This window comes from Mercenaria mercenaria, chromosome 9 (genome assembly GCF_021730395.1).
Source record: "Mercenaria mercenaria strain notata chromosome 9, MADL_Memer_1, whole genome shotgun sequence".
Lineage (NCBI taxonomy): Eukaryota > Metazoa > Mollusca > Bivalvia > Venerida > Veneridae > Mercenaria > Mercenaria mercenaria.
In genome coordinates, this window is record NC_069369.1 from 74,684,587 (window position 1) to 74,696,761 (window position 12,175).

The 12,175-nt window shown below is 37.1% G+C and overlaps 1 protein-coding gene across 1 annotated transcript in view; it reads left to right on the forward strand.

Moving 5' to 3' along the window:
- LOC123546302 (pentatricopeptide repeat domain-containing protein 3, mitochondrial-like) overlaps window positions 1-12,175 on the forward strand; it is a 65,184-nt gene that overhangs the window by 36,374 nt on the left and 16,635 nt on the right. The gene's annotated exons all lie outside the window — the stretch shown is intronic.

The following is a 12,175-nucleotide window of genomic DNA, read 5'->3' on the forward strand; positions in this document are numbered from 1 at the left end:
AGAAGGTGGAAGAGCCTAAGCAAAGAGGTGTCTGTTTTTTAGCTCACCTGTCACAAAGTGACAAGGTGAGCTTTTGTGATCGCGCGGTGTCCGTCGTCCGTCTGTGCGTCCGTAAAACTTTTGCTTGTGACCACTCTAGAGGTCACATTTTTCATGGGATCTTTATGAAAGTTGGTCAGAATGTTCATCTTGATGATATCTAGGTCAAGTTCGAAACTGGGTCACGTGCCTTCAAAAATTAGGTCAGTAGGTCTAAAAATAGAAAAACCTTGTGGACCTTTAGAGGCCATATATTTTTACAAGATTTCATGAAAATTTGTCAGAATGTTTACCTTGATATCTAGGTCAAGTTCGAAACTGGGTCATGTGCCATCAAAAACTAGGTCTAAAAATAGAAAACCTTGTGACCTCTCTAGAGGCCATATATTTCACAAGATCTTCATGAAAATTGGTCAGAACGTTCATCTTGATGATATCTAGGTCAGGTTCGAAACTGGGTCACGTGCCATCAAAAACTAGGTCAGTAGGTCAAATAATAGAAAAACCTTGTGACCTCTCTAAAGGCCACATTTTTCATTGGATCTGTATGAAAGTTGGTCTGAATGTTCATCTTGATGATATCTAGGTCTAGTTTGAAACTGGGTCACGTGCGGTCAAAAACTAGGTCAGTAGGTCTAAAAATAGAAAAACCTTGTGACCTCTCTAGAGGCCATATATTTCATGAGATCTTCATGAAAATTGGTCAGAATGTTCACCTTGATGATATCTAGGTCAAGTTCGAAAGTGGGTCATGTGCCCTCAAAAACTAGGTCAGTAGGTCAAATAATAGAAAAACCTTGTGATCTCTCTAGAGGCCATATTTTTCATGGGATCTGTATGAAAGTTGGTCTGAATGTTCATCTTGATGATATCTAGGTCAGATTCAAAAGTGGGTCTCGTGCCTTCAAAAATTAGGTCAGTAGGTCAAATAATAGAAAAACCTTGTGACCTCTCTAAAGGCCATATTTTTCATGGGATCTGTATGAAAGTTGGTCTGAATGTTCATCTTGATGATATCTAGGTCAGGTTCGAAACAAGGTCATGTGCGGTCAAAAACTAGGTCAGTAGGTCTAAAAATAGAAAAACCTTGTGACCTCTCTAGAGGCCATATATTTCACAAGATCTTCATGAAAATTGGTCAGAATGTTCACCCTGATGATATCTAGGTCAAGTTCGAAACTGGGTCATGTGCCATCAAAAACTAGGTCTAAAAATAGAAAACCTTGTGACCTCTCTAGAGGCCATATATTTCACAAGATCTTCATGAAAATTGGTCAGAACGTTCATCTTGATGATATCTAGGTCAAGTTCGAAACTGGGTCACGTGCCATCAAAAACTAGGTCAGTAGGTCAAATAATAGAAAAACCTTGTGACCTCTCTAAAGGCCACATTTTTCATGGGATCTGTATGAAAGTTGGTCTGAATGTTCATCTTGATGATATCTTGGTCTAGTTTGAAACTGGGTCACGTGCAGTCAAAAACTAGGTCAGTAGGTCTAAAAATAGAAAAACCTTGTGACCTCTCTAGAGGCCATATATTTCATGAGATCTTCATGAAAATTGGTCAGAATGTTCACCTTGATGATATCTAGGTCAAGTTCGAAAGTGGGTCATGTGCCCTCAAAAACTAGGTCAGTAGGTCAAATAATAGAAAAACCTTGTGATCTCTCTAGAGGCCATATTTTTCATGGGATCTGTATGAAAGTTGGTCTGAATGTTCATCTTGATGATATCTAGGTCAGTTTCAAAAGTGGGTCTAGTGCCTTCAAAAATTAGGTCAGTAGGTCAAATAATAGAAAAACCTTGTGACCTCTCTAAAGGCCATATTTTTCATGGGATCTGTATGAAAGTTGGTCTGAATGTTCATCTTGATGATATCTAGGTCAGGTTCGAAACAAGGTCATGTGCGGTCAAAAACTAGGTCAGTAGGTCTAAAAATAGAAAAACCTTGTGACCTCTCTAGAGGCCATACTTGTGAATGGATCTCCATCAAAATTGGTCAGAATGTTCACCTTGATGATATCTGGGTCAGATTTGAAACTGGGTCACGTGCCTTAAAACTAGGTCAGTAGGTCAAATAATAAAAAAACCTTGTGACCTCTCTAGAGGCCATACTTTTCATGGGATCTGTATGAAAGTTGGTCTGAATGTTCACCTTGATGATATCTAGGTCAACTTTGAAACTGGGTCAACTGCGGTCAAAAACTAGGTCAGTAGGTCTAAAATTAGAAAAATCTTTTGACCTCTCTAGAGGCCATATTTTTCAATGGATCTTCATGAAAATTGATCTGAATGTTCACCTTGATGATATGTTGGTCAGTTTCGAAACTGGGTCACGTGCAGTCAAAAACTAGGCATAAAAATAGAAAAACCTTGTGACCTCTCTAGAGGCCATATTTTTCATGAGATCTTCATGAAAATTAGTGAGAATGTTCACCTTGATGATATCTAGGTTAAAATTAAAACAAGGTCACGTACCTTTGAAAACTAGGTCAATAGGTCAAATAATAGAAAAACCTTGTGACCTCTCTAGAAACCATATTTTTCAATGGATCTTCTTGAAAATTAGACAGAATTTTTATCTTGATAATATCTAGGTCAAGTTCAAAACTGGGTCACATGAGCTCAAAAACTAGGTCACTATGTCAAATAATAGAAAAAACCACTTCATACTCAAAACTGGGTCATGTGGGAAGAGGTGAGCGATTCAGGACCATCATGGTCCTCTTGTTTCACATTCTTTGACTATCATTTTGTCTTGAATACATAGGATTTTCTCTCAGATAATGTACAGAGTCACAAAGTGCTCATGGTGAGCTTTTGTAATCATCCTGTGTTGTGCCTAGTGTGTAGTGTGATGTCAGCAATGTGACAGGTAACATTCAGGAGGTCACAATTTAGGCCAAATCTCAATGTAACTGGGCCAGAATGTTACTCTCAATTAAACCTCAGATGAATAAGTTACAGGGTCATCTGGGGTCAGAAAGTAGGTGGCTAGGTCATTTAATAGGAAAACTTTGTTAACACTAGTGGCCACGTTTTCTACCTCATTTTCATAAAACTTTGTCATAATGTTCGTCTCAGTGAAATCAAGGTCAAGTTTTAAACTGGATTATGATTTAGCTCTTCTTAAGAGCCAAATCACAGATAAACCTTTTTAATACTCTAAAGGCCACATTTTCTGCTTGAATACCTCAAATTTGTCAGTATCTGTCTCCATGACATATAGGATATGTTTAAAATTGGAATACCTGAGATCAAAAACTTGGTCACTAGGTCAGATCATAGAAAAACCGTGTTAACACTCTAGAGGCAATATTTTTTACTTGATCTTCATAAAGCTTTGTCAGAATGTTTGTCTATGAGTTTAAAACTGGTTTACCAGAGATAAAAACTAGGCCACCAAGTCAAACCATTAGAAAACAGTGTTAACATTGTAGAGGCCACATTTACCATTTAATCTTAATAAAAACTTGTCAGAATGTTTTCCACCATAAAATATGGGTCACATTCAAAACTGGGTTACCTGAGATCTTAAACTTGGTCAAGGGTACTTTTGGAAGCAGTCAAGACTATCTTCCTGGGGTTATTGGGGGAGGATTCTTTGAGCTGCTGCTTCCAGTGGCATTTTTCTGACATTAATTATTAATAGTCAGTAAAAATGTTTGATTGACTAAGAGCAATTAGTTTCAGAAAATGTCCCAAAACTGGTAAGATTCAGTTTCAAAGACCTTTATGTATGTAATGAAATAATATAAATTATTTCCTTAAAATAATTTCATTTATTCCTCGAGACTTAAAATGTTTGTTAGTTGCTAAGGATTCGGGATTAATCGGCCTTTATTATTCAGTTGAACTGGTTCTCGTTTTATTAATACAGTACTGATGTGCATGTTCAGCGAGCCGAGAACACAGCCAGTTGTTCGATATAAAAGCAAAAAGCCCGTGCAGATTTCTCACATTGCGTCTGAAAGGGCGAATAGACCGTTATTATACACTGACAGAATCTACAGTTCTTCTACATGTCGTTCAGTAAAGATAAACTTAAAGTAATCTTAAATTGAGATGCCGCATGAACGTGTTAGACCTAAACGACAAGGCCGGGAAAGGAAGGACGAAGGTCACAGGCAAAATGTAAGAGCAAAATCGTCAACAACAGGAATATCACCATAGGACGAGAGGAGAGAAACAAAAGGCCGGCCAGGAACGAGGTGCGGAATCAGATACCTCCACATGACCTTGGAACACGAGGGACCGGTAATTGTGCAAACGATATCGAGAAGGAAGAAACAGACAGTTACAAGATAATGCTGGTGGGTGTAATTAATAATATTATTGATTTTAAGTATTTTATATGGTTCGGGTATTTCACAAGACTATGTCATGGTTTAGAGGTAAAATTTCAAGGAGGTGTGTGGCGGTGTAAGTGTATAGGTCATCTATACTAGGCTCGTCTGTATGGTCAGCATGTCTAATATTGAACAAAAGTTACAGTCTGTAGGAAGATGCGCAAATTAAATCATACCTTCTGTTAGTCTTACCAGTGTCTTATTGGCGGCACATCTGCTTTCCTCCCTTGAACAGATTTTCAGAGACGAATATATCATTTGGCATTATTGCCGGTCAAAGGGGGCATTTAGTTATCAAAACGTTTTTTGTAAGAAAAGACATTTTAGACTGTCTACCGACGGTCAGGCTGAAAACACTCGGGCAGAATTATTCTATATGCAGTGTCGTAAGCGTTCATTATTTATGCGGCGACATATCTAACCAATCATGATAAGTTCAGAAAATGCTTTGTTACATGTACAAGTTTTAGCATGGCGTGTGCTCGGTGGGCAGTTTCAGTTGCGTCGGGTGATATCGCCCGCATCCTGGTCTTAAAACATAACAGACTTGTGGTGGCGATGTGTGCAGGTTAATGACGCAGCGGAAACGGTTCGGGTGAGTACACGTCACTGCATGTGCAATTACTTCATTAATATTCAAATTTTCCATAAAAAAGCACATACTTCGCTCCACATTCGGGAGTGTCCTGCAGTCAGTATAACTTTTCAGTGAAGTATCAAAACCCACATCCCGGGATAATTTGCAAGTAGAACATTTCAGAGACATTTTAGGGGTCAAGATTGGGGTCGCGCCCGGAGATGAAGTTCAAATGAAATTTCGTCTCAGAGCTCAAAAAAAAAAAAAAAAAAAAAAAAAGAAATATCGATATAGTTAACTTAGCAAATTCACCGGTCAAAGTAGACTATATCGACCCAAAATAACAGCTGTTAAATTTCTAAAATAGGTCAAGATCTAGGTCAAGGGACTTGTCATCAAAAAACGCAAAACGCATACTGTCTAGTACGTTTAATAGTCTTCTCTGCTAACACAAACACTGGACTGACACAGAAAGTTTTTATTTTGATACAACACTTCCTTTTGAGGAATGGATAACATTGCAAAATTTGCTAGGATTTAAAGATACGCCACAAAATACCTGTATTCTTTTGTATTTCCATGACGGTAGTTTTACATGATTTGCATGAAAAGATTGAAATATACAAGTATTTAGTAACAAGTTGACGGTGACATAGATTAGGCCAAAACAAGGCGTTTAATGACTTAATACTATATTTAATCAATGTAACAATATGTACAGAAATTAGTGTATTAAGTTAAATTTCGAAACACATTTGGTTTCTTCAATGTAAAGTAGTCATTCTATGCTATGCTCTTAAAACTATGATGATAAGAGATTGATTGAATAAGTTTTTGCATACGAAGCTGTAAAACTCATTTATTTAAGGAAGGGCCTTGATTATCCATCATGGCTGTATATTACTTGTAATTTAAGAATGATTTTCATGAAGTTTCCGTGGTTAAAAAGAAAAGGTTACTAGGTCGTGGTGGGCATTTAAGAATTTTGTGTTGAAATCAAACATGAAATCAGGCAACAGCAGAACTATCTAGACGATTTTACTGGAGGTGGTTTTGCGGCTTTAAAATGTATTTAAGGATTTGATAGCAGTTGGCAAACGAAAAAAACAAAGCAATAATGATTGAAATTTTGGGGTTCAGAGCCTGATTTGTAGACCTACAGATGGTGATCCGAATTCTGACCACTACACTTCAGAAAGTAAATTAAAAAAAAAAAAAACAAACAAAAAAAACGATTGTTTCACAGAATAATTTTTATTCAGGACTGCAGATGTATGTGGATTGTTTCGTCTCTGCTTCATCCGGCTCATTCTGTTGATTTAGCAAGCCTATCACCACATAAGGGTTGAGATTTATTTAGATTTAACAATACTAGGATTCTTGCGATATTACAGTCGGTATACCCATTTTTTTTTTTTTTTTTTTTTTTTTTTTTTTTTTTTAGGACTATTTTTAGCTCATCTGATTTTTTGAAAAAAAATGATGAGTTATTGTCATCACTTGAGCGGTTGTCGGCGTCGGCGTCGGTGTCGGCGTCGGCGTCGGCGTCTGCGTCGGCGTTGCCTGGTTAAGTTTTATGTTTAGGTCAGCTTTTCTCCTAAACTATCAAAGCTATTGCTTTGAAACTTGGAAGACTTGTTCACCATCATAAGCTGACCCTGTATAGCAAGAAACATAACTCCATCTTGCTTTTTGCAAGATTTTATGGCCCCTTTTGTACTTAGAAAATATCAGATTTCTTGGTTAAGTTTTATGTTTAGGTCAACTTTCTCCTAAACTATCAAAGCTATTGCTTTGAAACTTGGAATACTTGTTCACCATCATAATCTGACCCTGTACATCAAGAAACATAACTCCATCTTGCTTTTTGCAAGAATTATTGCCCCTTTTGGACTTAGAAAATCAGTTTTCTTGGTTAAGTTTTATGTTTAGGTCAGCTTTTATCCTAAACTATCAAAGCTATTGCTTTAAAACTTGGAAGACTTGTTCACCATCATAAGCTGACCCTGTACAGCAAGAAACAACACTCCATCCTGCTTTTTGCAAGATTTATGGCCCCTTTTGGACTTAGAAATATCAGATTTCTTGGTTAAGTTTTATGTTTAGGTCAACTTTTTCTCTATAAAACTATCAAAGCTATTGCTTTGAAACTTGCAACACTTGTTTCACCATCATAAGCTGACCCTGTACAGCAAGCAACATAACTCCATCCTGCTTTTTGCAATAATTATTGCCCCTTTTGGACTTAGAAAATCATTTTCTTGGTTGAGTATTATGTTTAAGGCAACTTTTCTCATAAACTATCAAACCTATTGCTTTAAAACTTGCAACAGTTTTTCACAATCATAAGTGGACACTGTACATCAAGAAACATAACTCTATCCTGCTTTTTGCAAGAATGATGGCCCTTTTTAGACTTAGAAAATCATGGGTAGGACAATATTTCTATTATACAAAAAAAATCAGATGAGCGTCAGCACCCGCAAGGCGGTGCTCTTGTTGGATTACCAATCAGGGTAAACAGTTGTTTTTTCTGCAAATGCTTGGGGTGAAGGTTTGGATTAAAGGTCATTGGTGTCACGCAAACTGTTGCCTGACACGTGGCATAAATGTGGCATAACTTCCGATAGAATTGTTCTAGAACTATTATATTATTCCCCATTTATCTGGGGTACCGACTTGTCGAATAAAGAAATCAAATTCAGTGGCGATTATGTTTGGGTGCCTTCATATAAATATTTTATTCAAAACCAATCACGTGCCTGGTCGTTTTAATGGCATTTGAAATGGCCTGCTTCGCCTTCAAATTGAAAAGTTCAAGACATTCTTTATTTAGAACAAAGAAGTATAAAATACACATTTTATTTCATTGGTCGGAAATCTCTACCGATTCTCTGATAATGTGTAGCACTGCTTTTAAAAGCATTTGAAATATTTCGACAATTATAACCGGTAAAAGTATAGCCTATATTTAGTGGAATACGTCATCATGTTTATTCATGACGTATGGTTTAGTGTAAGGGTTCTCATCAAAGTTTATCATACCTTACGAGCATTATTTTCATTAGTTTTTATATGAGAGTGTTTAAAGTAATCTATTACAGGGTTGTCATACGGAATCAAATTCATTTTTGCGGCGGTAGACATAAACCTGTTTTATTGCAGATTTATTATAACTACGAATAAAGGATGTTTACAGTTGTTTTCATATTAGCCTATTTTGGCAGGCACCTATTCAGATTAATTAAGTGTACTGGTAGATTCAAGCGTCGGTGGGATCCGGTATTTAGAGAAGAGGCTGACCTGTCTTTTACGGACAGTATTTGGTTATACGTTTAATAAATTCTAAGACAAATCAGAAAGGGGATTTTATTTTGTTGAAAAAACAAAACGAAACCAGTGTAGCTTGCCCATAATTCCATTAATTTAACGCGATTCTATGAAATATTAAGATACTATTTTCTTATGGGCAATATCCCCCGAGTCAAACATTCAAAAGACCAAATAGATCAAGCAGTTTCTGAGAAAATGTTCAATCGCTACCGACGCTTTACATGCTAGAGGTTTAAATTTATGACAATTATTTCACAATTTGGACACAAATTCAAATAAAACTTGTGTGTGCCAAAAGTTGATACAATTCTTCATTGATTTAGGTAAACTATTAAACAATATCCGAAATTACGAATTTTTGGTGATTTGAAACTATGTATGTACTTTTACATGTATACACGCAAATAAAACAAATAATTTTTCATGACTACTTACTGTGATTCAGAAGTTCTGACGTCACAAATAACCTAACATCGAATTATTTTGTTAAGATCTAGTTTGCCCAAGATTTTTACGGTTAACCAAATCACACTATAATGTGTTATGCCACAGCAACTTTTTTCCCGGTAAAATGTTGTTCAGATTTATGCTATTAGGGATAAGTGCATCAATACGCTTAATTAGTTTTTCCTGTACGTACTGATCATTCGTATTAGAAATATTACAGTATCTTTCGGTAACAACGCGTGATATTTCGACTCCAGCGGTTGGCTTGCCGTGTGGATTGAATGTTTACCTAATTTTATGCGTTCGCTATAATTTCTTTCGTGCGGATTCATTGCATTTTACTTGAGATTTGCCGCGGTCACAGAGATGCTTTAATAGAAAATTGTAAATGTCTAATATTTCTTTGTGTTGATTTTTTTGGGGGATAAATTTTGCAAATTTATTGTGGCGGAAAAAATCAATAAATCGAGAGGAGACGGGACGCATGGTGTTTGTTAAACAGCTTTCTAGCACTGAGTGTTTGGTAGCAGCTCTTGACTTGCTTCGTGGCACTGTTTTGGTGCGGAGCCGTGGTGAGCTGAGGTCTGCTGTCATACATTCGGGTGTGGTCCGTGTGCTGGGTGCCGTCTGCGGTTTTTAGGGGTCATCGCATCGCGTGTTGTCTCATGCTTGCGCTGCCTGGTCTCCTCTCGCTTGAAGATAGAGCGGCCAAAAACATGCCAACTTAACTTTTCAATGTTTTTCTCAGATCTATTGATGCATTTACCTTAGCAGATGTAGAATATATTAATTTAGAAATCAAGTATTTTAAGTCATTTGTTCGTCATAATGTGTTATATGATCTTAAAACATTTAACAGTATAACAATGAGATAAATAAAAGACAAAGAATGGTACATGTTCTTATTTTATGTCGAGTAATATGGAATAATATAAATTATTTCCTTATAATAATTTCATTTATTCCTCGAGACTTAAAATGTTTGTTAGTTGCTAAGGATTCGGGATTAATCGGCCTTTATTATTCAGTTGAACTGGTTCTCGTTTTATTAATACAGTACTGATGTGCATGTTCAGCGAGCCGAGAACACAGCCAGTTGTTCGATATAAAAGCAAAAAGCCCGTGCAGATTTCTCACATTGCGTCTGAAAGGGCGAATAGACCGTTATTATACACTGACAGAATCTACAGTTCTTCTACATGTCGTTCAGTAAAGATAAACTTACCCTCCCGCCACACCCCTAAGGTTGCTAATGCAGTAGTTTTTTATGGTTAACTTAGTTTTTTTTGGTGAAAGACCTGACATTCTGGAGAAATTTGTGTCAGATTTGCTGCGTTTTGTATTATACTTTCAGGGTACAGATTTCTTATATGGCGTTTATTGAAGATGTCAGTGAGCTGTTAGTGCAACGTACACTGTGAAGTCTCCGATATCCCAATTATAATCATACTCAAAGAAGTTACGAATGAATGTTCTGTGATAGAAGCCAAGTCGAAGGAACTTCAAAGTACCGTAGATAGATAATTCCTGGAAATTAACTTTGGATAGTTCCCGATTATGGAATTCAGGTGTATTGTGTTGATAAATAACAGCATTCGTTAGATGTTTTTAACTGGAGCTGTCTGCTTTTTTTAGGATATCGGAAATTAAGTTAATGTTTAAGACATTTTCTGTAAAAGAATATATAGGAAAGAAATTACATGAACTTGTGTATTACTTTAGCTTAGGTATTTTCATTTATATCTTAGCTTCTAGATAAAAGATAAGGCTCACTGGCAGTTATTTATGTTTTTGTAATTTTTATGAATCGGTAATTATACCTTAAATGTTAGGACTGTCGCTCAAATAATGTTGAATTGAGGGGATCAGGCGAGATACCGAGTTAATTAGATTGCTAAACAATAACCGGTTGGGTGTTTGTTTTGTGGCGATTTATACGGTAGACGCCGAACTAGAGGATATATCTATGAGTTTGGTGTGATGAATTTTATTCGGAACAGTTCAGTGTAATTTGCGTTGTCGTCTGTCAGTTATGGACACGGTCCCGCTCAGTTTGGTGAAGCTATGTTTTGCCTTTATCGGGCCTATCACAAGGGCATTATTGTCTTAAACAGTGCACCAAAGGTTTTTCATTGCAAAAGATGCACCTTGCTATTTAAGGTTGGTTGACCTGAAGTTGCTTCGGGTCACTAGGATTTCGTCCTTATAGTACTGGCGAGTCCTAGATTGCATTGCGTTGCGTTGCGTTGCTTGCTTGTGAAGTGGTTGTAGTGCACCACTATAGGTTCTGGTGATGCCTAGGTTGCTTTGCTTTTTTGCGTAGTGAAGCTTCTATAGTGAATAATTACAGTATTGGCGAAACCTAGGTTGTGTCTGTAATGTATCATATGGTACTGGTGAGGGCCCAAGTTGCATTCCGTTGTCCGTAGTGCTTCACTATAGTGTGTGAATGCCTATGTTGCGTTGTTTCTTGCGATATGAAGTGTCTGTAATGCATCACAATGGTACTGGTGAGGCCCTGGTTGCATTCCGTTGTCTGTAATGCTTCACTATAATGTTGTGTGGTGCCTATGTTGCGTTGCTTCTTGCAAGGTGAAGTGTGTCTGGGTGCATCAGTTGGTGTTTTGTGTGGTAGGCCCGGTCAGTCCGTATTTTAGTTTTACTAGCTGAAGAATTGGGCTGTCTCATGAATATTTAACGCGTGCCGTTTTCGTGGACAATAATGCCAATATTGTCGTTCTTGTTTTAGCACAGACATATATCAGACAGCTTTCTAGCACTGAGTGTTTGGTAGCAGCTCTTGACTTGCTTCGTGGCATCGTTTTGGTGCGGAGCCGTGGTGAGCTGAGGTCTGCTGTCATACATTCGGGTGTGGTCCGTGTGCTGGGTGCCGTCTGCGGTTTTTAGGGGTCATCGCATCGCGTGTTGTCTCATGCTTGCGCCTGGTCTCCTCTCGCTTGAAGATAGAGCGGCCAAAAACATGCCAACTTAACTTTTCAATGTTTTTCTCAGATCTATTGATGCATTTACCTTAGCAGATGTAGAATATATTAATTTAGAAATCAAGTATTTTAAGTCATTTGTTCGTCATAATGTGTTATATGATCTTAAAACATTTAACAGTATAACAATGAGATAAATAAAAGACAAAGAATGGTACATGTTCTTATTTTATGTCGAGTAATATGGAATAAATAGTGTTTCAAAATTGTTTAAACAAGCGTTTAGTTAAAGATGTCAGAATGAATTCATTTTGCACATCTGTTTAGTTCAGTATAGAGGCCGAATGGTTCACCCAAACCTTCCTTGGGGCTGCTTTATAGCTTTGTGACAGAGGACTTCTCGGTTAAAACAGTTTGGCTTTGTCTGGCAATTAACAGCCGTGTTAGAACTGTATAACTTTTCATGCAGTATTGATAAAACTTGTGAG